The sequence below is a fragment of the Triturus cristatus genome, chromosome 1_2, assembly GCF_964204655.1.
Source record: "Triturus cristatus chromosome 1_2, aTriCri1.1, whole genome shotgun sequence".
Taxonomy (NCBI): domain Eukaryota; kingdom Metazoa; phylum Chordata; class Amphibia; order Caudata; family Salamandridae; genus Triturus; species Triturus cristatus.
Window position 1 is genome coordinate 62484003 of NC_140580.1, and position 25661 is coordinate 62509663.

Consider the following 25661-nt stretch of genomic DNA (forward strand, 5'->3'; position numbering starts at 1 on the left):
GTTGCTGTACACGAGTAAAGGTATTTACAACAGGGGTACTTGGTCAAGAGTAAAGAGAAGGGAAGAATTTAGGGGCTGTTATGGGAGGCTAAAAGAGGGGGGAGAGAGGGGAGAGGGTTGGTGGGAGAATGGGAAGTCTGGAAGGGGTAGGATGGTGATATTGAAGGTGGGCGGAGGGTGGAGAATATGGGGATGTATTGGGTATGGTTAAACAATTTCCATATTCTGCAGTTCTGACAGAGGGGGACTCTGGTTAGTACTGCAAAAGAAAGGTTTTCTGAGTTAGGTGTAGTTTGAACAGTTGAGTCTTTAGTAGACATTGAACCGAGAGGAGGAACTGTGCAGTTCTAATAATCAGCTCTAGGAACTGATTTAGAGCGGTGGAGTTTGGGGGAAGAGAGTGAGTAAGTGAGCATAAATGCATTATAGAACACAAAGATTAGTAGAGAGAACAGTAGATAGCAGAACATAAAGGACAATTACAGAAGAGACAACTGAAGTACACAGGATTAGAGCGCTGCCAGAACTCGTGAAAGGATAGTGGAGCAGGGTTAGAAGGTGAGGCTTGATAATGTTCTAGTTTTGCTATTGCAGGAAAACATCTAGAATCGTTGATTGATACCCCAGCAGGTATAATGTGGCTGACGAAAGAAGGGTGAGTGGTGGAGAGATCTATAGTCGTTTAGGTATTGCCTTGCAGGTAGGAACTCAGGGACAAGAAAAGAGATTCTGGAAATTTCTACATTCTGACCTTCTAGGTACAAGGATTGAGTTTTCACAGAGAGGCTGCTAGGTTCTATCTGACAGATATGAAGCTAAATGAATGGTGCTTTTCTGCTATAGCGCAGATGCTATTCTTGCAGCTAGAAAGCATGGTTCTTTAGCAAGAGTCTGTACCTCACCGCCAGTAATGATATTGACCGGGGATATATACTTAACTTAAAGGTCTTTCTCATTCCTTTAAAAAGCATGGATGCCTCACACTTTCAACAGAATAAGTGTCCCTATGCGTTCAGCAGATGTATTTTTGGAATTGTTTGCATCTTGCAGGGGAGAGGCATGATGATGTAACTAGCGAGAGTAATGCTAAGGCTCATAAATATGAATAAGAAGGTAGCAGCGGTGATACATGTATCAATGTTAAACTGAATGTACTACTCAGTGTGTACTGTTATCAGAGTCGGTGCGCGCCTATTGTGGTGGTTCCACCATAGCACCAATTCGCGAAAATCTTAACATTGTTAAACCAAGATGTTCAATAAATCCATTCAAATATCACTCGAAATCATAGCCATGAAAGGTGTCTCCAAATCCATCTTCAGAATGCTTTATTCAGCAGCTTCAATGTTGACGAAACAATTCTTAAAAAGTAAACTGTCCCCATACAACGAGATTCATCACTCCCAATGCATTTCGGGTGAGCATTCACCCTTCTTCAGGGGAAATCTACAAACAAATGTATATGTATCAATTTACAATGTCACTAATTTTTGTGCACACAAAAAAATCTTTAACTATGGTTAAAACATCCGGGATAGTCGTAGTCCTTCATGAAAATCAATGATTAACATGTAAATACAGTAGTTAAGTTCACTATGATCTACATTACCCACAACGTGGTGTGGAACTGGGTCTGGTGTATCGTGCCAAGCCCAACCACCGAAGAGTCAAAGAACTGTACAAGCCGTACAGTGATGCTAACATGAATCACCCGTGACAGTTGTGGTGTGTGATGAAAAATAAGAAAAGTGCGAAGAATGAAAAAGAAAAGACAATTGAAATACCTCCAGTATAAGATGTTTGGGCCAAACAAACAACCGTCTAAACCAAAATACACGTGCTGCTCTGATGCTACATGCCTATAATGCACTAAAATACAAGAGTATATGTCAAATCTACATTAAATGTTAACGGCAGAACCCTTGTTCCCTGTGTGTTAGATTAATTGGTGCTTACCGCTCAACTGTAACAGTATCTCTCATATGCGTTCTCGTCAGAATTAAATAACTACTGACTGATTCAATTTTACCGCCGCACGCTGGAATAATAAAACACCTGTGTCATGCTCATTTTTTGAGTAATGCGCAAAGAAGTCTGAAGTGAGTAAAACCAAGCCAAATTCAAAACTCACCGCTTTACACAAAGTTGTATCGGGGCACAATGTGGCTGTTTTATGCTGACGCTAGCTTTAAGCCCATCAATGCGTCTCCCTCTGTAAGGAATAAATAAATGAAACTGAAATAAATCGGGTCTTAAGCGTGACTCCCAAAGTTGTTATGTTTACGGTTATACAACCCTTCCGGGGAAACTCACCCTCAACTCTCGGAAGCAGCACGTTTAACAACAATCCTGGGTACTGCGTGTAGCCCAACCCGTCGTCAATTGCAAACCGAAGAATGTACCACTTTACGTGCTCTACGGAAGCGATGAAAATGAAAATAGGACTACGCGAAACGCCTCAACGGGTTGGGCTACACGCAGGACCCAGGATTGTTGTTAAACTGATATATATACATTTGTTTGTAGATTTCCCCTGACGAAGGGTGAATGCTCACCCAAAATGCATTGGGAGTGATAAATCTCGTTGTATGGGGACAGTTTAATTTTTAAGAATTGTTTCGTCAACATTGAAGTTGCTGAATAAAGCATTCTGAAGATGGATTTGAAGACACCTTTCATGGCTATGATTTCGAGTGATATTTGAATGGATTTATTGAACATCTTGGTTTTACAATGTTAAGATTTTCATGATTAATGTTTCAAGGCTCATAATTAGGCATGTTAGATATAATCACTATTGTTTAATTGCCAAATGTTGTATTTTTACTAAGAAAAAGCAGATCTGCCCGCAGCTATGGTCACTGTTCTCAGAGCTCTGTTTAGACTTTACTTCAGAGTACACAGCTGCGGCGTAAATTGTCCCAAGAACAGTTTTCTTTTTCAGCTTTTTTTTAATCTGTCTCAGAAGACTACCAAGTCAAGGTGCCAAAAACAGGACATAACTACTCACCGTTCTAGTCTCTGGAAGTTTTTCTTTGAAAATTAAAATGTCCGGGATCTTTCTATAGGTTACTGCAATCAGCAGTCAGAAGATATCTAATGCGACTTCAGAGAGGTCCCACTTTTTCCACAATAGTTCACAGTAGGATAGCTCTTCACTCACAATGGCATGCCTTGCAGAATTCTGACCGGTTAATCTTCATGTTAAAGTTCAGAGATTTCTAAAGTGCGCAGTTACTCTAGAGTGTCCCAGTGCTAAGCAGTATTGTCAAAAAAAGAAAGGGAGATGACAGCTACTGCGTGAAGAGCCTTGTCTTGAGCTTTTTCTTAAATAATGCTTCATCATTTATTTGTCACAAATCCTGAGGGAGATTGTTCCAACCCACTCGGCCCAATAAAGAAAAAGAATGTCTGCCAGCATAAACCAAACTAACTCTTGGAATCTTGCCCAAATGGTTATTGGAGGAACGCAGAATTGTTACCGGATGATACTAGGCAATCCTTGTAGATAAGTAACCGTGTCCTGAATGATGGAGCACTCTGTGCATTGACAGAGAGGACTTGAAAAGGATCAATATTTCCACGGGGAGCCAGTGCAAATTACGCATATGCACAGTAATGTGCTCTTGTCTGGGAAGATCAACTCCAGCCTAGCCACCGCATTTTGAACAGTCTGAAGTCTTCTCGTATGGTACTTTGGCAGGCCAGTATATAGTGCATTAGCATAGTCCAACCTGGCCATAACCAAAGCTAATACCACTGTGATCCTAGTCGGAACTGAAAGGAACCGCAGACAGATTTTTGCCATATGTAAGATGCCAAAGCACAAGCCTACCACAGACATAATTTGGTTATGGAAAGACATTCTATTTTCACATTTGATCCCCAGGTCTTTTGGGTGTCCAGTGGAGACACTCCTGAAGGCCAGTGAACATCCAAATTAAGAACGAAACTGTGTCCAAAACTGAGCACCGCTCTCTTTTCGTTGTTACACTTCAGTTGATTATAAGTCATCCACCAAAAAACTACAGAGAGACAGCGTTGAATGGCATCCTGTTCAATGGGCATCCCTTTACCAAAGGTGAAGAAGATCTGCGTATCATCTGTGTAAGAAGTAATCTGAGCCCCAAATGATTCCCCCACCTTAGACAGGGGAGACCTATAGATATTATACATTGTGGGGCAGAGCCCTGAGATACTCCAGCTGAGACCCATCGGCTATCAGAGGAGTAAGGGCGTAGCCATACTCCTTGACTCCTGTCCTCAAGAAAAGACTTCAACCACTTCCAGGCATTGTCCCTAATGCCAATTTCCTGAAAGCATGCTAGCAGCCTGGCATGCGAACCATTTCAAATGCTGTAGACAGGTCCAACAATACCAGTTCTGCCCTACCGCGCCCTCGATGGTGCGTTTAATCTGTTCAGTGACCTCCAACAAGGCAGTCTGTACCTTGGCCCAATAGCCTGAGAGCATATAGAAACCATATAGAAAACAAGCATCGGAAAAAAAAATCTGAAAGTGCTTCTTCAGTGGTTACAGATTTCAATGCTGTGCGGACTGTTGCATAGGTGAATGCGAACATGAGAGAAATGTTAGATGAGTATGCATAAATACATTAGTAGGTGCAAGATTGAGTGCATGGATGGATGGGAGACATTGGTTGCATGAATGAAAGACTCATTGCTGCAGCTACTCGCCCATTCATTCATCCAGTATCCGGCACATCTCTCATTTAAATTCAGTGATTTTCAAACCTTAGAACCTCCACCCAAACTCGCTACTAATCACCAAGCACCTTTTGTATTGAAAAGCCATGGTTTATTTAAAAGAAGTGACATTCCTTTTCCAAAATACTATAAGCATCCATAATTTTGTTTTTAAAAGATATATTTATTGTTTTACACATTTTCATTCACAAGTTAGTTTTATACACTCACTGCTGCTTGTTGTGCGCATCTTTATACACATTTCAATTAGTATATAGTCCTTACGGGAAGGTGCGTATAGTTTCTATTCATGACTAGCCGTGCTTATTTACTGTGAGTCTTTACAATCTAATCAGCCATTACTGTGTGCCCACACTTTACAGTGCTATCAATGTGTTCTCAATATGCATATGATATCATATGTATGACAAGATAAATAAAAAGAAAAACTACAATGAAAGTAATTTACCTTTAAAACTTTACATCCCATTAACACTTTGCTTGTCGCCGCAACCACAGAAGCACCTTTTCAATAGTTATTTTCTTAAACTTAGCTCCAGCGCAGCTTTCTTCCCTGAACCATTCTCTGCTCCTCACGATAGGGCCTCCAGGCAATCAGAAGCCCAATACTTGTTTTATTGCTATTCGGAAGATCCTGAGATATCCTGTCCCAATTGCATACTATTATCTATTTCTCAGGTTAATTGACTTGTAAGTCCTCTTCCCCTTAATCACTGAATTTTGAATCCTGTCCCATGCCGGAAAGAGCTCGGGTTTACGAAGCCCTCTCAGTGGCGTAACAAAACTTGAGGGAGGCTCACCTGCAAAGCACATGGAGCCCCCCCCCCCCCACCCCCGCTCTCCCTTCCCCCTGGAGCCAGTCAGGAGTTCTCAGGCCAGTGGCCAGTCCACAGTGCCGGAGATGGCCCCTTAGAGCTCGGGGCCTGCAGGGGCTAATGTTACGCCACTGAGTACTCCTTCATGCCTCCATATGTAGTGCTTTCCTAACCCACCCATTTCTGGACGTCCTGCTGCCATTCTATAATGGGGGTGAGAAGGGTCTTTCTACTTTACCAACTCATGGACAGTTGTCTCTTGGATATCACAAGTGCTCAATCTATAAATGTATTAGTTGTCTTCTTGCTGTAAGTGCAAAATTAGGTGCCAATAGACTACAATCTGTAGAACTCTGATGCCAATATTCCCAAAGTCAAGACCGTCTCAGAGACCATGTATCAGAAGTTAACATCCTAGAAGTGGTAGATTGGACATGAATTTTTACCATCGGATAGTTTTTATTAACTCGGTTTGGGATAATGGGGATAAGGTAGGTTTTGTATAGGTTATTCCCAGCTAAGATGGAACCCAGAAAGGGCCTCTTTGATTGCTGTAGTATATATATATATATATATATATATATATATATATATATATATATATATATATATTACTCCATCTGATTGGCGAGCTGCACCAATGTGTTCCCATCATAGGGGTCACCCACTCTACGTAGTCCCCAACTCTACCGTCGGAAGGCCCATTGAGTATGGGACTCCGGTGTTTGTTCTCTACAGTGCTCTTCCCCAACAATAGTCTATCATTGTTAGGGTTTTCGGCTTTTCCTTCTGTATTCACTTCAGTCACATTAGGGCTTTAAGAAATGCGTTCAATGTAGGGGAGTTGCAGTCCCTCACATCTCCCCTCTACAGCCTGTCATGGAGCCGTCTTCCAGCCCATTGCACCTGAGCTGCAATTTATTAAACAAACATTGGCATATCCAATAGGTCTTGGCTTTGAGACCTGAAAAGCATTTGGCCAAGCATCACGTTATCCTGGGATCTACTATTCTTTACCGTGGAAGCTTTACCACGAATAGGCATATTATAGCACTGCATTGAGAAGTAAAGTTTTATTTTTGTACACCTGGTAGTCTGAACTCACATATCTGGAAGTTCGTTCATACGCAATAATGAATAAAAAAATGATTTTTAGTGAAATAAATAATTTGCCAGATAGCACAATTTAAACGAGGAAGTCACAAGGCGTCCATTTTTTCTTGTTTCACATTGTACAAATCCGCCAATAAATGGGTATTGATGTGTCTTTACTTACACTAAGGATTGTTTTTATTTTAATTGCACTTTTCAAAATATAGCACAAACTCGACCGGAAGGTTATTGAAGCACTCTACATTAGCACCAGTTTCATTACATAAACACCCTTTGCAACTCACAAGCAATACACTCAAACACATTTTTCAAATGCTTCAATGTAAAGGTAGTCAATACAATAATAAAATACCATGTTCCAATCGGCACAGGCCATTTATTATGTGTATATGCAAAGGTAAAGGAAGGTTGCTCACAGTGTGAAAGACTGGAACCCCCCTTTTTTTTGTTGTCAATTTTATATACAGCAAGCTCGACCGTTCAAACTTTGTTGCTTCTTCCTTCTGCAGGGAGAAAGGAAGAAAGGAAGGTAGAGTGCATGAGAGAAAGGAAGGTAGACAGCATGGGGGCATGGGAATAAGGGAAAAATGAGGGGCAGGGCACAGGAGAACGAAAGGCAGAGTGCTTGGGAGAAAGGAAAGCAGATGTGGGATAAAGGAAAGCTGAGAGTGAGGGGAAATAGGAAGGCAGAGAGCATGGGAGAAAGGAAGGCAGACATGGGAAAGGAAGATGCAGTGCATGGGGTAAAGAAAGCCGGATGAATGGGGAAAAAGGAAGGCTTAGATCGAGGAAAAAGGAAGGCAGAGAGCAAGGGAAAAAAGAAGACGGCAAGGGAGAAGGGAAAGCTGAGTGCATAGGAAAAAGGAAGGCAGACAGCAAGGGAGAAAGGAAGGCAAATTGCATGGAAGGTAGGCAAGCAGAGTGCTTGGAAGAAAGAAAAGTAAGTACATGGGGCAAAGTGCATAGTGAAAAATGTAAGGTTAGATTGGGAGAAAGTAAACAAACTTTATCACAGAAAGCAAGGCGGGTATGTGGAAAAAGAAGGCAGCTTATGTGGCAAAAGGGAAGGCAAAGAATGGCAGTAAAGAAGACGGGGAATAAAACGAAATAGAACCTAGGAGAAAAGTAATCTGAGTGCGTACAAAAATAAAACAAAGTATAGAGCTAAGCAGAACGGAAAACTGAGATCACAGAAAAATGAAAGCAGATGAAGCATTCAAGAAAGTAAAGCGGAGAGCGTGGGAGAAAGGAAGGCAGATACTAGCAGAAAAAAACTAGAGTGGATGAGGAATGGAAAGTACTTTATGGAAGAAAGGGAAGAGGAGGCAAGACTGAGACCGAGTGGAGTGTCTTCTCTCTACATCCAGGGACCTGGAGGTTACCGACCAGCGACCGAGATGAGAGGAATGAACAACATGTTCTTTTTAGGTCTCGGCCTGGCGTGAGCAGCGCTTGCGCGGCGTGAGCCTTTTGGAATCGATACGGATTCCAGCCGTGCACGCGATGGGACAGAAGATGTGCACGTGCGGACTGGATGCTTTACTGGCGGCGTGATACTCGGGGGACTTTTTTTTTCACCGCCAGTAAAGCCAGTCCCCACGTGCACATCTTCTGTCCGCCTGTAAAGAGCCATTCATGTCCCATCTGATCTTCTTTCTACATGACGTAATTGGGAGGTCTCAGCCCACTGTAATCACACAGTTAAGGCTTCCTCCATTCACCGCGCAGCGCTCTCTACGGACACCGGAGGTCAGGTATAGAGAATGTAGCTGTGTGTAGCTTTTGGTGCCCTGCTTCTTTAAAGGGCGGTTTCACGCCACAAGAAGGCGCATCAAAGGGCATGCTCTGAAATCGGTTTGCTGTGAAGGACGAAAAAATGGAAAGAATCTGATTCTTCACATACTTCAGAAGTTATATCTTTCTTCTCTTGTCTCTGTCCATTGCGTTCTCTGTTAGTTCACTGCTCTCTGCAGCAAGTCATCTTTCCCTTTACGCTCGTGTCTTTCTGCAGCACCTCAGTCACATTCTTTGTAATCACGTGCCGTCTCTGGTGTCTCTCTAATTTCCTCATACTCTCCGGTGCTATTTCTCCTCCCTCAGTTGTCTTTTCCATTGCTTGCCTCTGCTGGGTTTCTCTCTCTTTTTCTCTAAATTTATGGTTTGCGGCAGTGCAATACAACAGAGAGCCCTTTCCTCGCACCTCTGTAGTTAAGCAACAGTATGTTAATAATATTGCCACTGTGCTGTTTTTTAGGTCTCGCAGACCTGCGTTCAAGCGCGCATGCGCTGCTCGCGTCTGCGAGACATATTGTGGGTGAGTATATTTCAGAAGGGGGCTTGAAGCCCCGCCCCTCATTTTCATTGGGTAGCGTCACCATTTATGGTTGTGAAATTGGGGGAGGATTCAATATGGTGAAACAGAGGCTGGAATCCAGACTAACCTTTTACACAATGCATATTACCTCTGACACCATTGATCACAACATTTGTTTTATCGACTAGTCTGTTTAATGACTGCGATTGGAACTTTTTTTCTTTGCTTAACAATTCTTAAATGAATGAACACTACTCCTTAGTGATACACTTCTTCTATACAAAAAACGGTGACATATATTTACATATATACAGTGATTTCATAACATATCTAAATAACACTGCAGTTAATTGAAAAACATTCAAAAAGCCAGTTTTGGCGTGACAATAATCATGTGTCCGATATTATTTGATTTGCAGAACTTGAGCCGATAAGCTCCTATAGTTCTGGCTACTATTGCGGTCCTGGGCAGAGTCGGATACCTATGACTGTAAAGGGTTCAACCAAACATATAGATTGCATTCCTTCTATTTGTTTGCTTTAGGGAACGAGATGGTTTCTAAATTCGTCTCCCGCATAGGTGTTCACGATCACTGCATGTTCGCCAACGCGTTTCGACCCGTGTGAATGCGGACCTGTGGGGTGTTTATGGGGTCGTCGTCAGGGCTGATATTAAGTTGTTATCGGACTTCTGTTCCTGTAATCGAATCATAATGGTGTATATTTAGTATTAGTGCTGAATTGAATGGTTGTGAATGAAGAAATTAGTGCCTGCAAAAAGTCTTGTGTCAACTTACGCTCTTTCTAAGACAAGGGGACTTGTCTTTTTTGTCTTGCCGTGTCGTATGAAGTGCCAGCTCACTGGGGATAACTTGTCTCTTGTACGTCTTGCTCGTTTCTTTCTGGGGGGCAAGAGAACACAGGCGGTTGGCATCTATACCCTGTTATTGTCATGGGTGCTGCTGAGCCAAGGGTGTCATAGTCACCGGTTAGTAGTGGTATTTCGGGCTCCATATTTGTTATAGTGGCTAGTGCGTCTTGAATTATCTTTTCACGTCATGCCTGAAAGTTTGTGGCTTACGTTAGTATTAGGTGCCTTGGTTTATTTGGATGGTGCTCAGGTTGCCATGCGGTGCTTCACCGTTTGTGTATTATATTTGGTCCGTGCAGGGGACGGTGTTTAAGAAATACCGCTTCACTCGTGGCGCATTGGGTGTCAGCCTACTGGGCGTGCTTAAGAGATATTGATTTAGCTGTTAGACCGTGATATTTTTTACGTGCATATCACATCAATTCTGGATTTATATAAGCGCGGTGTTTTCATGGCGCGTCCTGTGTGGGCTTACTGTATCGTACCTTTTTCAATCATCCGTGCTCTCGGTGTCTGGTGCGCTGCTCCTCGCTCTTCCTGCTCTTTCTCGGCTCAGGATTACTCTTCTGGCGTTTTCAAAATGCCGGGAAATCCTCTTCCGCTGATTGGTTTTTGTAAGGTGTCCGGCGCCATTACGTATGCCGTGGTTTGGGTCGCAGCTGTTAGTTGTAGTCATGGAAACCTAGCTGTTGCTGTTGCCGAAAAAAATGTTCGGAAAAACTTTATTCTGCCGTTGCGTGTTTTTTGACGACATCAAGCGCATTCATAGTTGCTGTTCTGACAGCCCGGGATTGTTAGTTGTAATGATTACAGGATTGTTGTCCTGGCATGGACGCGATATTCTTTTGTAAGACCTTTTACTGATCTGAACTCTCTGGCTGGTGTATATATGAATTATTTGGACAGGTGGATGGCGGTTTCACGGTATGATTTGTTTGCCGTTATGTCGGGAGTCTTGACCCAGTGTTGTCTTTTAGGTTACTGTTCTGATGTGTGGTTTATTTACTGCTTGGGCGAGAGTTGCATGTTTTGGTGCGTGGTCTTATTTGCGGGTGGTTGTATTATGAGCTGGCCTGGATCCCGGATATCTGGATGTATCTCGGGTTATGCACTTCTAGAACTAGTGCTGTTGATGTCTCACTGCTTACGTAAACTGGATGTAATGTTGTTGAAATTGGCTTCTCGAGGAGGTGACATGTCAGGCCCCTCTTAAATGATGTTGGATATTTCCGTCATTTCGTTTAATCCATTTTCTATTGTACCTAGGAACATAATGGTTTTTGCTTCCGTCTTTGAAAGGGTTGCGTCAACATTTTTGCCTTGAATATGGCGTAGAACTGTCCACTTGAGTTCGTTTGGGCTGTGATTTTTCTCAATGCAGTGGGAAACCATCGGTGCATTTAAAATTTTGCATTTAATTCTTGATCGGTGTTGCGGAATGCGGTTTTTCACCGGTTGTGTCGTTTTTCCGATGTATGCCAGTGGGCATGGGCATAAAACGCAGTAGATGACGTTGTGGGTGTTACAATTGGTGAAATCTTCATGGATCATGTATTTTTGTCCATATACAAACTTTGTTCCTTCTACTGTACTCTCGCATGATACACATGTACCGCATTTTTTGTGTCCTTTTATTGGAGGCAGTGAAAGCATGGACCTCAGTGATGCTGCTGGATGTTTATCCGTGGTATTTGCACGTACCAGTTTTTCTCTTATGCTAGTATTTTTCTTAAGGGCAAAGATTGGTATCTGTGCAAATGATGGAATCCCTTTTATTGTGTCCCAGTTCTTGCGGATGATCTTTTGCATTTCTGTTGTTCTACTTGAAAAAGTAGTGACGCATACCAGTTTTGGGCCGGTTTTGTCTGGTCTTGGAGTTAAAAGGGAGTCTCTGGGCGTGTACCAAGCCCTTTTTAATGCCCTCTTCAGTAGTTTTTTGGGGTAATTCCTTTTTAATAATACACGCCCAGAGACTCCCTTTTAACTCCAAGACCAGACAAAACCGGCCCAAAACTGGTATGCGTCACTACTTTTTCAAGTAGAACAACAGAAATGCAAAAGATCATCCGCAAGAACTGGGACACAATAAAAGGGATTCCATCATTTGCACAGATACCAATCTTTGCCCTTAAGAAAAATACTAGCATAAGAGAAAAACTGGTACGTGCAAATACCACGGATAAACATCCAGCAGCATCACTGAGGTCCATGCTTTCACTGCCTCCAATAAAAGGACACAAAAAATGCGGTACATGTGTATCATGCGAGAGTACAGTAGAAGGAACAAAGTTTGTATATGGACAAAAATACATGATCCATGAAGATTTCACCAATTGTAACACCCACAACGTCATCTACTGCGTTTTATGCCCATGCCCACTGGCATACATCGGAAAAACGACACAACCGGTGAAAAACCGCATTTCGCAACACCGATCAAGAATTAAATGCAAAATTTTAAATGCACCGATGGTTTCCCACTGCATTGAGAAAAATCACAGCCCAAACGAACTCAAGTGGACAGTTCTACGCCATATTCAAGGCAAAAATGTTGACGCAACCCTTTCAAAGACGGAAGCAAAAACCATTATGTTCCTAGGTACAATAGAAAATGGATTAAACGAAATGACGGAAATATCCAACATCATTTAAGAGGGGCCTGACATGTCACCTCCTCGAGAAGCCAATTTCAACAACATTACATCCAGTTTACGTAAGCAGTGAGACATCAACAGCACTAGTTCTAGAAGTGCATAACCCGAGATACATCCAGATATCCGGGATCCAGGCCAGCTCATAATACAACCACCCGCAAATAAGACCACGCACCAAAACATGCAACTCTCGCCCAAGCAGTAAATAAACCACACATCAGAACAGTAACCTAAAAGACAACACTGGGTCAAGACTCCCGACATAACGGCAAACAAATCATACCGTGAAACCGCCATCCACCTGTCCAAATAATTCATATATACACCAGGCAGAGAGTTCAGATCAGTAAAAGGTCGTACAAAAGAATATCGCGTCCATGCCAGGACAACAATCCTGTAATCATTACAACTAACAATCCCGGGCTGTCAGAACAGCAACTATGAATGCGCTTGATGTCGTCAAAAAACACGCAACGGCAGAATAAAGTTTTTCCGAACATTTTTTTCGGCAACAGCAACAGCTAGGTTTCCATGACTACAACTAACAGCTGCGACCCAAACCATGGCATACGTAATGGCGCCGGACACCTTACAAAAACCAATCAGCGGAAGAGGATTTCCCGGCATTTTGAAAACGCCAGAAGAGTAATCCTGAGCCGAGAAAGAGCAGGAAGAGCGAGGAGCAGCGCACCAGACACCGAGAGCACGGATGATTGAAAAAGGTACGATACAGTAAGCCCACACAGGACGCGCCATGAAAACACCGCGCTTATATAAATCCAGAATTGATGCGATATGCACGTAAAAAATATCACGGTCTAACAGCTAAATCAATATCTCTTAAGCACGCCCAGTAGGCTGACACCCAATGCGCCACGAGTGAAGCGGTATTTCTTAAACACCGTCCCCTGCACGGACCAAATATAATACACAAACGGTGAAGCACCGCATGGCAACCTGAGCACCATCCAAATAAACCAAGGCACCTAATACTAACGTAAGCCACAAACTTTCAGGCATGACGTGAAAAGATAATTCAAGACGCACTAGCCACTATAACAAATATGGAGCCCGAAATACCACTACTAACCGGTGACTATGACACCCTTGGCTCAGCAGCACCCATGACAATAACAGGGTATAGATGCCAACCGCCTGTGTTCTCTTGCCCCCCAGAAAGAAACGAGCAAGACGTACAAGAGACAAGTTATCCCCAGTGAGCTGGCACTTCATACAACACGGCAAGACAAAAAAGACAAGTCCCCTTGTCTTAGAAAGAGCGTAAGTTGACACAAGACTTTTTGCAGGCACTAATTTCTTCATTCACAACCATTCAATTCAGCACTAATACTAAATATACACCATTATGATTCGATTACAGGAACAGAAGTCCGATAACAACTTAATATCAGCCCTGACGACGACCCCATAAACACCCCACAGGTCCGCATTCACACGGGTCGAAACGCGTTGGCGAACATGCAGTGATCGTGAACACCTATGCGGGAGACGAATTTAGAAACCATCTCGTTCCCTAAAGCAAACAAATAGAAGGAATGCAATCTATATGTTTGGTTGAACCCTTTACAGTCATAGGTATCCGACTCTGCCCAGGACCGCAATAGTAGCCAGAACTATAGGAGCTTATCGGCTCAAGTTCTGCAAATCAAATAATATCGGACACATGATTATTGTCACGCCAAAACTGGCTTTTTGAATGTTTTTCAATTAACTGCAGTGTTATTTAGATATGTTATGAAATCACTGTATATATGTAAATATATGTCACCGTTTTTTGTATAGAAGAAGTGTATCACTAAGGAGTAGTGTTCATTCATTTAAGAATTGGTAAGCAAAGAAAAAAAGTTTCAAATCGCAGTCATTAAACAGACTAGTCGATAAAACAAATGTTGTGATCAATGGTGTCAGAGGTAATATGCATTGTGTAAAAAGTTAGTCTGGATTCCAGCCTCTGTTTCACCATATTGAATCCTCCCCCAATTTCATAACCGTAATTAGAGTGTGCACCAGGCACACGAGGGAAACCAGTAGATTACCACTACCTGGGAAAATAATAACCCTAGAACCTAGAACAAATAACATCTAGGTTCTAAATTGCGATTGAACTCTACCCCTTCCTTATACCAGTCAGATGCAAAGCATCAAAAAAAGCACAAAAAAGTCAACCTTACGCTCTCACTTTTCAAGTTCATACTATTCAAACATCAACATTAAAACAAGCTCTCATCAATGACAGAACCCAAAACCTTAAGCTTCAGAGAGGAAGACATCGAAGAACTCCTAAAACGGCCGTCGTCGTTCAACCTAGGAAAGAATTCTACCAGTTTTGCCCAGCAAACAGATCTAGAAAGAATAACGAGACTGAAGAAAAAACAGATAAGGACAGCTCTACACGGAGAAGCCCTATTAGAACATCTAAGAGCAGGCACAATACCAACAGGCCTACAAGTCAAAAATATACCTGTGATCTTCACAGACCAACCAGAGTACCTCGAGGGTTTCAGCCATATCGGAACAAAATGTTCAAGAGACTGGATGTTCCATTCCATTAAAACCGCTGAACGCTTGAGTATAAAAGAACTGGAACTAATTCAGGAATTAGAAGAAGCCTTTCTAAACAACACCGCAATTGAGGACGCTAAGAACATTCTATCTAAACTGGAAAAAGAAAATACAACCTTCAAAAAGAACACTGAAGAAGCAAAAAGATTCAAACTACAGAAGGATATAATCAACTTCTCAATATCCAAAGCTTATCCATATCTGGAAAAAGAATATTACAGCCAGCCCCAAAATACTGGAATATTAAACCTATACGGAGGCAGAAGCAAGAGAAGGTTCCTAACATTCTCAGAACCGTCCTCTTCATCAGGAACTTCGAGCGACAGCGAAGGACCAACAGATAATAGAAACACTCAACAAAGGCCCTTTTATCAACAGGCACCTTTTTTAGACAGAGGCAACAGCCGCCCGAGAGGCCGTCCACGAGCCAACAGGTGGTACAATCCCCAATCGAATCAACACCAGGGAGAGATTACAACCAGGAGGAATGTATACCGATGGTAAGTGAAGAAACAGGCTCCATATACAATCTTTCAAACGAAGTCCTTCGTCCAGCTGAAATCCAGGTACTCCAAAAAGGTCTATCATTTATACCCACGGCAAAACCAGATCTAACCCAAATGAAAATGGAAATAATTCAACTCTTCAGAAAAATGAGACTCAAAGTATTCTTTCAAAACAGAGAAGAAATCTCTTCTCGAAATTTCTCTGGTCTGAAAAATCCATCGTCCTTTTTTCCAAATGCACAAAATATGCCCATTGAACTCCTAACTTTTGAGAAGAACGTCTTAAGAGATGTGGATAATTTAGACCGAAAAAAACCATTTATAAAATGGAACCTGTCAAGACAAGAAACAGAAGCCTTGGATCATCTGTCACATAACAAGAACCTGATAATCAAACCGGCAGATAAAGGAGGAGGAATAGTTATCTGGCCGAGGGACAAATACGAAGCCGAAGTACAACGCCAACTATTGGACAAAAAATATTACAGAAAAACCAACGATGATTGGAACTCGAAAATAAAAGGGAAACTTCTGCCAATTATCAACACAGGCAAAGAAGAGGGTTGGTTGACAATGAAGGAATCACAGTATCTGATTAATGACAACCCGAGGACACCGATCATGTATGTCCTCCCAAAAGTGCACAAAGACTCCAGGAATCCTCCAGGGAGGCCCATAATTTCAGGAGTCAACTCGATACTGGAGAGACCAGCCAAATATGTGGACACTTTTTTAAAACTTTTGATCAAAGATACCCCAAGTTATGTGAAAGATACAATGCAAGCTATAAGCATGATTGAAAATGTACCTTTTGACAAAGACAACGAATTACTTGTAACTATGGACATTGTCAGCCTTTACTCAAACATCCCACAAGAAGAAGGCTTAGAAGCCATACAAGTTTTCCTAGACAAAAGAGTCGGTCCACACAATGTTCCAACGATCCCCCTGGTCCAACTAGCAGAAATTTGTCTTAAAAACAACTTCTTCACCTTTAATGACACACAATACCTGCAAGTCACAGGAACCGCGATGGGTTGTCCCTTCGCCCCTGAAATGGCCATAATGTTTATGGCCCTATACGAAGAAAAGTGGGTGTATAACAACAACCCACACGACGGTCACATAAAGATGTGGCGTCGCTACATCGATGATGTCTTTCTGCTGTGGAGAGGCGAGACACAAGATCTAGAAGCGTTTGTAACGTGGTTGAACAGCAGAAGTCCAAACATTCAATTTACCATGAACTGCAGCAGAACAGAAATGAATTTTCTGGACCTCCTCATCAGACATGAGGATGGTCACCTTTACACCACACTGTACACCAAAAAAACCGACAGGAACACGTTTCTCCATTTCTCAAGTTTTCACCAACGGAACCTACGAGAAAACCTTCCATACAGTCAATTCCTGAGGATCAGGAGAAATTGCTCTAAAAAAGAAGACTATTTCGAGAATGCCCAACTGTTAATGGAGAAATTATTAAAAAGGAATTACCCCAAAAAACTACTGAAGAGGGCATTAAAAAGGGCTTGGTACACGCCCAGAGACTCCCTTTTAACTCCAAGACCAGACAAAACCGGCCCAAAACTGGTATGCGTCACTACTTTTTCAAGTAGAACAACAGAAATGCAAAAGATCATCCGCAAGAACTGGGACACAATAAAAGGGATTCCATCATTTGCACAGATACCAATCTTTGCCCTTAAGAAAAATACTAGCATAAGAGAAAAACTGGTACGTGCAAATACCACGGATAAACATCCAGCAGCATCACTGAGGTCCATGCTTTCACTGCCTCCAATAAAAGGACACAAAAAATGCGGTACATGTGTATCATGCGAGAGTACAGTAGAAGGAACAAAGTTTGTATATGGACAAAAATACATGATCCATGAAGATTTCACCAATTGTAACACCCACAACGTCATCTACTGCGTTTTATGCCCATGCCCACTGGCATACATCGGAAAAACGACACAACCGGTGAAAAACCGCATTTCGCAACACCGATCAAGAATTAAATGCAAAATTTTAAATGCACCGATGGTTTCCCACTGCATTGAGAAAAATCACAGCCCAAACGAACTCAAGTGGACAGTTCTACGCCATATTCAAGGCAAAAATGTTGACGCAACCCTTTCAAAGACGGAAGCAAAAACCATTATGTTCCTAGGTACAATAGAAAATGGATTAAACGAAATGACGGAAATATCCAACATCATTTAAGAGGGGCCTGACATGTCACCTCCTCGAGAAGCCAATTTCAACAACATTACATCCAGTTTACGTAAGCAGTGAGACATCAACAGCACTAGTTCTAGAAGTGCATAACCCGAGATGGATCCAGGCCAGCTCATAATACAACCACCCGCAAATAAGACCACGCACCAAAACATGCAACTCTCGCCCAAGCAGTAAATAAACCACACATCAGAACAGTAACCTAAAAGACAACACTGGGTCAAGACTCCCGACATAACGGCAAACAAATCATACCGTGAAACCGCCATCCACCTGTCCAAATAATTCATATATACACCAGCCAGAGAGTTCAGATCAGTAAACGGTCGTACAAAAGAATATCGCGTCCATGCCAGGACAACAATCCTGTAATCATTACAACTAACAATCCCGGGCAGTCAGAACAGCAACTATGAATGCGCTTGATGTCGTCAAAAAACACGCAACGGCAGAATAAAGTTTTTCCGAACATTTTTTTCGGCAACAGCAACAGCTAGGTTTCCATGACTACAAATAACAGCTGCGACCCAAACCACGGCATACGTAATGGCGCCGGACACCTTACAAAAACCAATCAGCGGAAGAGGATTTCCCGGCATTTTGAAAACGCCAGAAGAGTAATCCTGAGCCGAGAAAGAGCAGGAAGAGCGAGGAGCAGCGCACCAGACACCGAGAGCACGGATGATTGAAAAAGGTACGATACAGTAAGCCCACACAGGACGCGCCATGAAAACACCGCGCTTATATAAATCCAGAATTGATGCGATATGCACGTAAAAAATATCACGGTCTAACAGCTAAATCAATATCTCTTAAGCACGCCCAGTAGGCTGACACCCAATGCGCCACGAGTGAAGCGGTATTTCTTAAACACCGTCCCCTGCACGGACCAAATATAATACACAAACGGTGAAGCACCGCATGGCAACCTGAGCACCATCCAAATAAACCAAGGCACCTAATACTAACGTAAGCCACAAACTTTCAGGCATGACGTGAAAAGATAATTCAAGACGCACTAGCCACTATAACAAATATGGAGCCCGAAATACCACTACTAACCGGTGACTATGACACCCTTGGCTCAGCAGCACCCATGACAATAACAGGGTATAGATGCCAACCGCCTGTGTTCTCTTGCCCCCCAGAAAGAAACGAGCAAGACGTACAAGAGACAAGTTATCCCCAGTGAGCTGGCACTTCATACAACACGGCAAGACAAAAAAGACAAGTCCCCTTGTCTTAGAAAGAGCGTAAGTTGACACAAGACTTTTTGCAGGCACTAATTTCTTCATTCACAACCATTCAATTCAGCACTAATACAAAATATACACCATTATGATTCGATTACAGGAACAGAAGTCCGATAACAACTTAATATCAGCCCTGACGACGACCCCATAAACACCCCACAGGTCCGCATTCACACGGGTCGAAACGCGTTGGCGAACATGCAGTGATCGTGAACACCTATGCGGGAGACGAATTTAGAAACCATCTCGTTCCCTAAAGCAAACAAATAGAAGGAATGCAATCTATATGTTTGGTTGAACCCTTTACAGTCATAGGTATCCGACTCTGCCCAGGACCGCAATAGTAGCCAGAACTATAGGAGCTTATCGGCTCAAGTTCTGCAAATCAAATAATATCGGACACATGATTATTGTCACGCCAAAACTGGCTTTTTGAATGTTTTTCAATTAACTGCAGTGTTATTTAGATATGTTATGAAATCACTGTATATATGTAAATATATGTCACCGTTTTTTGTATAGAAGAAGTGTATCACTAAGGAGTAGTGTTCATTCATTTAAGAATTGTTAAGCAAAGAAAAAAAGTTTCAAATCGCAGTCATTAAACAGACTAGTCGATAAAACAAATGTTGTGATCAATGGTGTCAGAGGTAATATGCATTGTGTAAAAAGCGTCACCATTTATGGTAAACGGTGGCTACCCATTGAAAATGAGGCCTCTGTGTTACCGCCCTTTGTCCTTTTGGGATGGCCCATCCGGACTGGGTCTCCTGCTTCACGGCTGTCGTGAAGCAATTTCTTATCTCAGAGGTGTGTTATGTAAACAAGCCTCTGAGATCCAGTCCTGATGGGCCTCCCAAAAGGAGACAGGGCGCTGCGTGTTTATTTTTGCATCGCACTTTTGCTTTCAAAGTCAAAGTGCGATGCAAATATAAACCGCGCTATTGCGAGCGCTTGTCGGAGGGCTGGGTGTCCACTGCCTCACGCTTGGCTGCTGGCCCAGGCCGGATTGTGGTTACCAGCTTCGCCTCTTTGTCCTGAAGTTCCTCTGGTCAGCCACACCACAGATGGGGTGTACCCACGCACCTTGCTAATGGCTCTCAGATGGCGGAGGGCAAGCCAGCTCTGTGAGGAGAGCGTCTGAGCATGTGGGATGCTCCCGCAGCCTGACATGTGTGATGTGGTAGGAAAATCTATTTTCTGCAAACAGCTTTCCGCTGCCTGCTAGAGGAGTGTGCGTTTATTCTATGCTGCGCAGTCTTTATACAGCCCATCCTGCCCTTCAAACGACCTCTAGTCGCTAGCGGTTGTGTCAGAGCACCAGTGTCTCTAGGCTGTGTTTATCTGTGGTGAAAAATCTCTAATGGGGTAACCTTGGATCTGACACACTTACTTAACACGTGCGTGGGTGCTCGGTGGGTCACGTGCTCAGCCGCTACGGATTTCCCTATGGCAAAGGCCTATAGTCGGCCAGGTCTCGACACCCACCCAGTCACTAGTGGGAGTGTGTCTGGTGCGCCGTGGGGTTACACGTGGATGGTGGGTTTCACTGCGCAGAGACCTGTAAGTGAGTGGCTCTTTTGAACCTCGCCAGCACCATCGAGAGCGTGCATTGGTGTGTTTCTAGCTCTGCTGAATTTTCTGCCCAGGGCCCCATAGGTGACAGGCTCTTGTGAACTGCCGCCACCCCAGTCGAAGAGTGTGCCTAGTGCATCGCGGGGTTTCTTGTGGGTGAATATTTCGCCAGCGCTCCATAGGTGACAGGATCGTGTGAGCTTACACTTCTGCGAGTGTGCGCTGGGCCATGGGCCGTTGGCTCTGTTGGGCTGGATTTCGCTGCACTGGGCCCCTGAGGTGACTGGCTCTCGTGAACTACTTCAGCACCCGTAGGAGTGCGTACTAGGAGTCGTGGGCTCCGTTGTGGTGGATTTCACTGCATAGATCCCCGTAGGTCACTGACTTGTGAAGAGAATGTGGCGTAACGGCAGAACTTCTGACTTTGTCCCTGGGTAACAAGGTTCGAGCGTCGGCCTCGGCTCAGCTTACTGTGATTCTGGGCACATAACTTACTCTCCCCATGCCTGCCATAAAATGTATGTGTCTTTGTGTAATGTAACTGTTGCTCATGGAAAGCAACTCCAATACCTCCGGGTCGAGTTTGTGCTACATAAAACTGGAAAACAAAAAATGCATTGACCTCACCTCGTGGGTGACTGAATCTCGTGAACTACATCGGCACTGTCTTCCACCTCTGAGATTGTGCATGGACAGTGCCTCGCAGATGACTAGTTCTTGATAACTTTCTTGGCACCTCTGGCAGTGTGCATGGGAAGTCCTGGGCTCTACCGTGGTGGCCCTGTAGGTGACTGACTTTTGTGAACTACCCCTGCACCAAAGTGCATCATGAGAGACATAACAATCCGGTTTGTGATGGGTTCTGAGAGATTGGAGTGTAGTCCCATGCCTGGAAGATTGAACGAGAATTCAGGTATTATGGTATGAGGTTTTCCCCTCTTCCTCTCTCTCTTCTTTTCTATGTTCCTCTCTCTTCTCACTCTACTCTGTCTTTATGCTTTCCTTACAACTTTTTCATTTAAATACATTCTTTACAGTCGAGGTCTAACTTCAATAGTTGTATCTAAATTCTTGATATTAGTCTATCTATCTATCTATCTATCTATCTATCTATCTATCTATCTATCTATCTATCCCTGCATCTCAGGGAACGGGCACTAATCAAGTGGAATTAATCTGTATTTGGCCAGTGCTCCTCAGCTACAAACGGAAGTGACATATCGGTTGCACAAACTAATTAGGAGGCAGAAAGAAGAGCGACACTGGAGTCAAATTGTGGTAAGCAGTAGGCGGGATCAAAGCCCTGTATTGAATACAGCATGTCTCGAAGACAGCGAATGCGCACTTCCTAGGCTCTACCTAAAAAGGTGTGGGTGGCCCGCCCTGGCATCCAGCTGGAGGCCCACCCGAAAACCGCCCAACAGTCTTTTTGCCACCACAGGCACCAGATGGGGGGTGGGGGGCTATCCCCATTCTGCCTCACTAGACACAAGGGGAAATAACTTGTGTGGGTGATCCCATCTCCCACGACAGCAGTGAGACAGGCTATTTGACATGGGAAGGATGTGGCACATGTACTCATGAGATGGTTGACTGAATGAGGTGCTAAATCTATGAAAAGACTACACATTGAATGGATACATTTGTCTGTGTAATTATGCATGATGAGTGTATGAGTTAAGGGAACTGAGTAAAGGAACACACATATGGGTATATAAATGGGTGGATATGTGCCTGTGATTAGACTGTTGTATAGAGGCCAGAAATTTAGAAATGCATCCATAAAAGAAGACCTATTTTAAAACTTTAAATGATTGTAGCACTAGCCCTAATGGACGCAGCAACATATTAAGGCTGACTGGAGGATTCCAGGCTCCTTCAAGAAGCTTGATGGACTGAAGGTCCTCGTGAGGAAGTCATCTTTTTTGCCCTGATTACCCCCATTTTTTAACTGATACTGGTGGTAACTGACTCTGGCTGCGCCCTGGGCTCTGCTAGACAGGCACAGGGCCAGTGCTCTGATCAAATAGGTAAATGATAAATAGGTGTAATTACAATTGACACTGGCAACCTACCTGTAAGTCCCTAGTATATGGTAGGGCATGTAGGTTTAGAGGCCCAGTAGATTTGAGGTACTTACATGTGCACTGCTGTGTTCCCTGCTGTCATTCTAAAAGTCAGCCCTGCTTTGCAAGCTGCTTTTAAATTAAAATTGCATGCAAATTCTACTTTGGATTTAAAGGTACTTCTAAATTATTAAACAACCTTATTTTTACATATATCGCCCCTAAGGTCTGACCTAGGTGCCCCCATGCTAGAGTGCCATGTAAAAATAAGCAGGGACATTTTAAAAGATGTTGTATATTCCCTGGTGAGGGAAAAACTACCAATTTTGTTTTTCGCCATTGTAGCACTTTTACCTTCCTAGGCTAACATGGGAATACTGTAATACAGTGTAACTGTTGACTGGAGTAATAGTAATAATAATAATAATCATCCTTATTGGTAAAGCTTGAACCTATCACCTTTTAAGGGCTCAAGGCGCTGTGGTCCATGGCAAGATTAAGTGAGCTGTTGCCCAGAGTTGAATGATGCGGGGCTGAGCTGCCGCCGGGGATCGAACCTCGATCCCTGCGCTCTAGAGTCAGCCGCATCTCTCCCACAGTGAGCTAAAATATATTTCCAAGGACTTGAAAGATTGGTAATGATAGATCCAACAACTTGCCACTGTTGTATTTATCATAACTAATACAGAAAGGAAGTTATAGAAATTACTTTCGTGTGAGCCAAAATCCAGCCTTTTGGCAGCCTCTCCTGATTGGCCAGCCCTTAACAGGTAGCTAAACTGCTTTAATGGGGTGATTAGTGGCCTGTATAGAGACCGGGGTTATCTGATGGGGGGGGAGCTCTGCAGCTGCAGAGAACAAGCCAGGACGGGGCTGGGTAAACCAAAATCGGCTTCAAAGGAAGCAAGACATTAAGAAGTGTCAGACAGGCCTACTGCCCCTCTTCCTGTAGCCCCCAGCCAGATACCAGCTCGAACAGTGGAATTTGCTGGAGGTCTGTAAAGGGAGTGTTAAGGGAAATGAGCCTCACCAGTGGGTTGGCTTAGCCCAGCTCTTACTCCCAGGGAGAGGAATTCTCCATCTTGAATTTTAAAGTGCAGTGCTTTGTGGGATAAGAAAATGCCAGACTTTGGAGGAAGCTGTCATGCTTTTGGGTGGCACTCTGTACCCCATTAGTCAGGGGTGCCCTCATGTTTCTCGCGCCAGAACATTGATTAAATATGTGAGAGCTGTATAGCAACTCAGATCTGCTTCCTGGAACTACAATGAGAAGAAGGACTTGCTTGCACTCTGAAGGACTGCGTCTGTTGCACACTTGGAACTACAGCCCTGAGGACTTTGCCTTGCTTCAGAAAGGATTATGGAGTGAATTCCCTGAAAGCAAAAGGTTAACAGAGCTTCCCTGCACTATCTCCCCCAAGAAGTCCCCAGCCTGCAGTGTGTCCAGTGGAATTTTAAGGAGTTGGTCAGGTGCTTTGGGGGAACTGTAGTACCAGCTTCCGAGGAACAACACAGACTCTGGAACCTTGGATTTATGTTGTGGTCACTTTGAACCTTCATGAGGAACTTCAAGAACAAGTTCCAGAAGTTTGGAGCCACTTTTGGAAAAAGCTCCATAAGGTGACCAACTCTTCATCGAGAGTCAAGCTGACTACCTCGCACCGTGACCCAGACTCGATTTCAGTGTTCATCCAGCTGAAAGCTCAGAGCTCAAAACTTCCACGAGTTGACCGGGGCTCTCGTTGAACCAATCCAATGAAGCCTCTGTGAATCCAGCCTGCTTAAGAGGCCCGCTTGACGTTGGGAGAAAATCAACTTTGACTTTGTCCCGTTGAAGCGCGACCAGACGTCCCAAGTTGGCGCTTAATGTTTTTAAGAATTAGAAAGTGTTAAAAATGTATACCTCCAGTTCCCTACATTGTTTTTGTTTGTCATTTGGGTGTCGTTTTAATCAGAAAAATACTTCCTATTTGTATAAATTGGTTGTGGACTTTTTTTTCTTTTTTCTTTTTTTTTTTATAAATGTATTTTTATTTATTTATTTTGCTTTATGCAGATAACCAATAAGAAAAAAACATTCTCGTGCAACTGACGCTATTGACAGCGAATACATGATGCAGGCCTTAGGAAATATTTGTGGTATGTGTAGCATTTTCATCCAGTCACAGAGGCATAAAAAAAAATCAAGGTTCAAAAAGATTGACCCAAGACTGCATCTACTTATCAAAGTAATATACCCCTCATTCCAGTTGAACCTGTGTTCCTGAGCATGCCTCCAAAACTATCCATTCCATCTTATAGAATTGGCGGGGGGGACCCCTTCTACTCCGGTATGTTACCTTTTCAGTCGCCTTGTAGAGAGCCATTCCTCGCCTCCATTCATGCAGTGAGCTTCTGTTGCACCCCAGTGCCTCACTATGTCCCTCTTGGCTACCACCAGGCCCAAAGCACTGAACAGTAGTTTGGAGCAGGGGAGGTCAACATCATTTGGGATACCCAGAAATATATATTTCGGGTCAAGTGGGATCTGCGATTCCAGTATGTAGGAACATTCTTGGGTGATAGTGGTCCAGTAGTACTTAATTGGAGGGCAACCTCATATTGTCTGTAGAAAGGACCCCACTGCCTCAGCACAGCATATACATGCCGCCGGCGGTGCCCTACACAGGGCGCATTATTTACTACGGTCATAATACACTCTGTGGAGAATCTTAAGCTGTATGAGGCACAGACAAGCTTTAATTCCAACCTCACACAGATGTATCCGTTCCACCTCCTAATCAATGTCCCCAATCTCACCCAGATACTGCTGCCACCTCTCTCTGAGGTGATCCAGCAAATCCGGCATATTGTTATTTATCGTTCTGTATGTCTGGGATCTCTCACCATTGCCTAGTTCTCCCACTAAGATGCGTCCTTCTAGTGGGGCGTACTCTGGTA

At 43.4% G+C, this 25661-nt stretch overlaps 1 protein-coding gene across 2 annotated transcripts in view; it reads left to right on the forward strand.

The window, feature by feature from the left end:
- LOC146866790 (zinc finger protein castor homolog 1-like) overlaps positions 1–25661 on the forward strand; it is a 74476-nt gene that overhangs the window by 17693 nt on the left and 31122 nt on the right. The gene's annotated exons all lie outside the window — the stretch shown is intronic.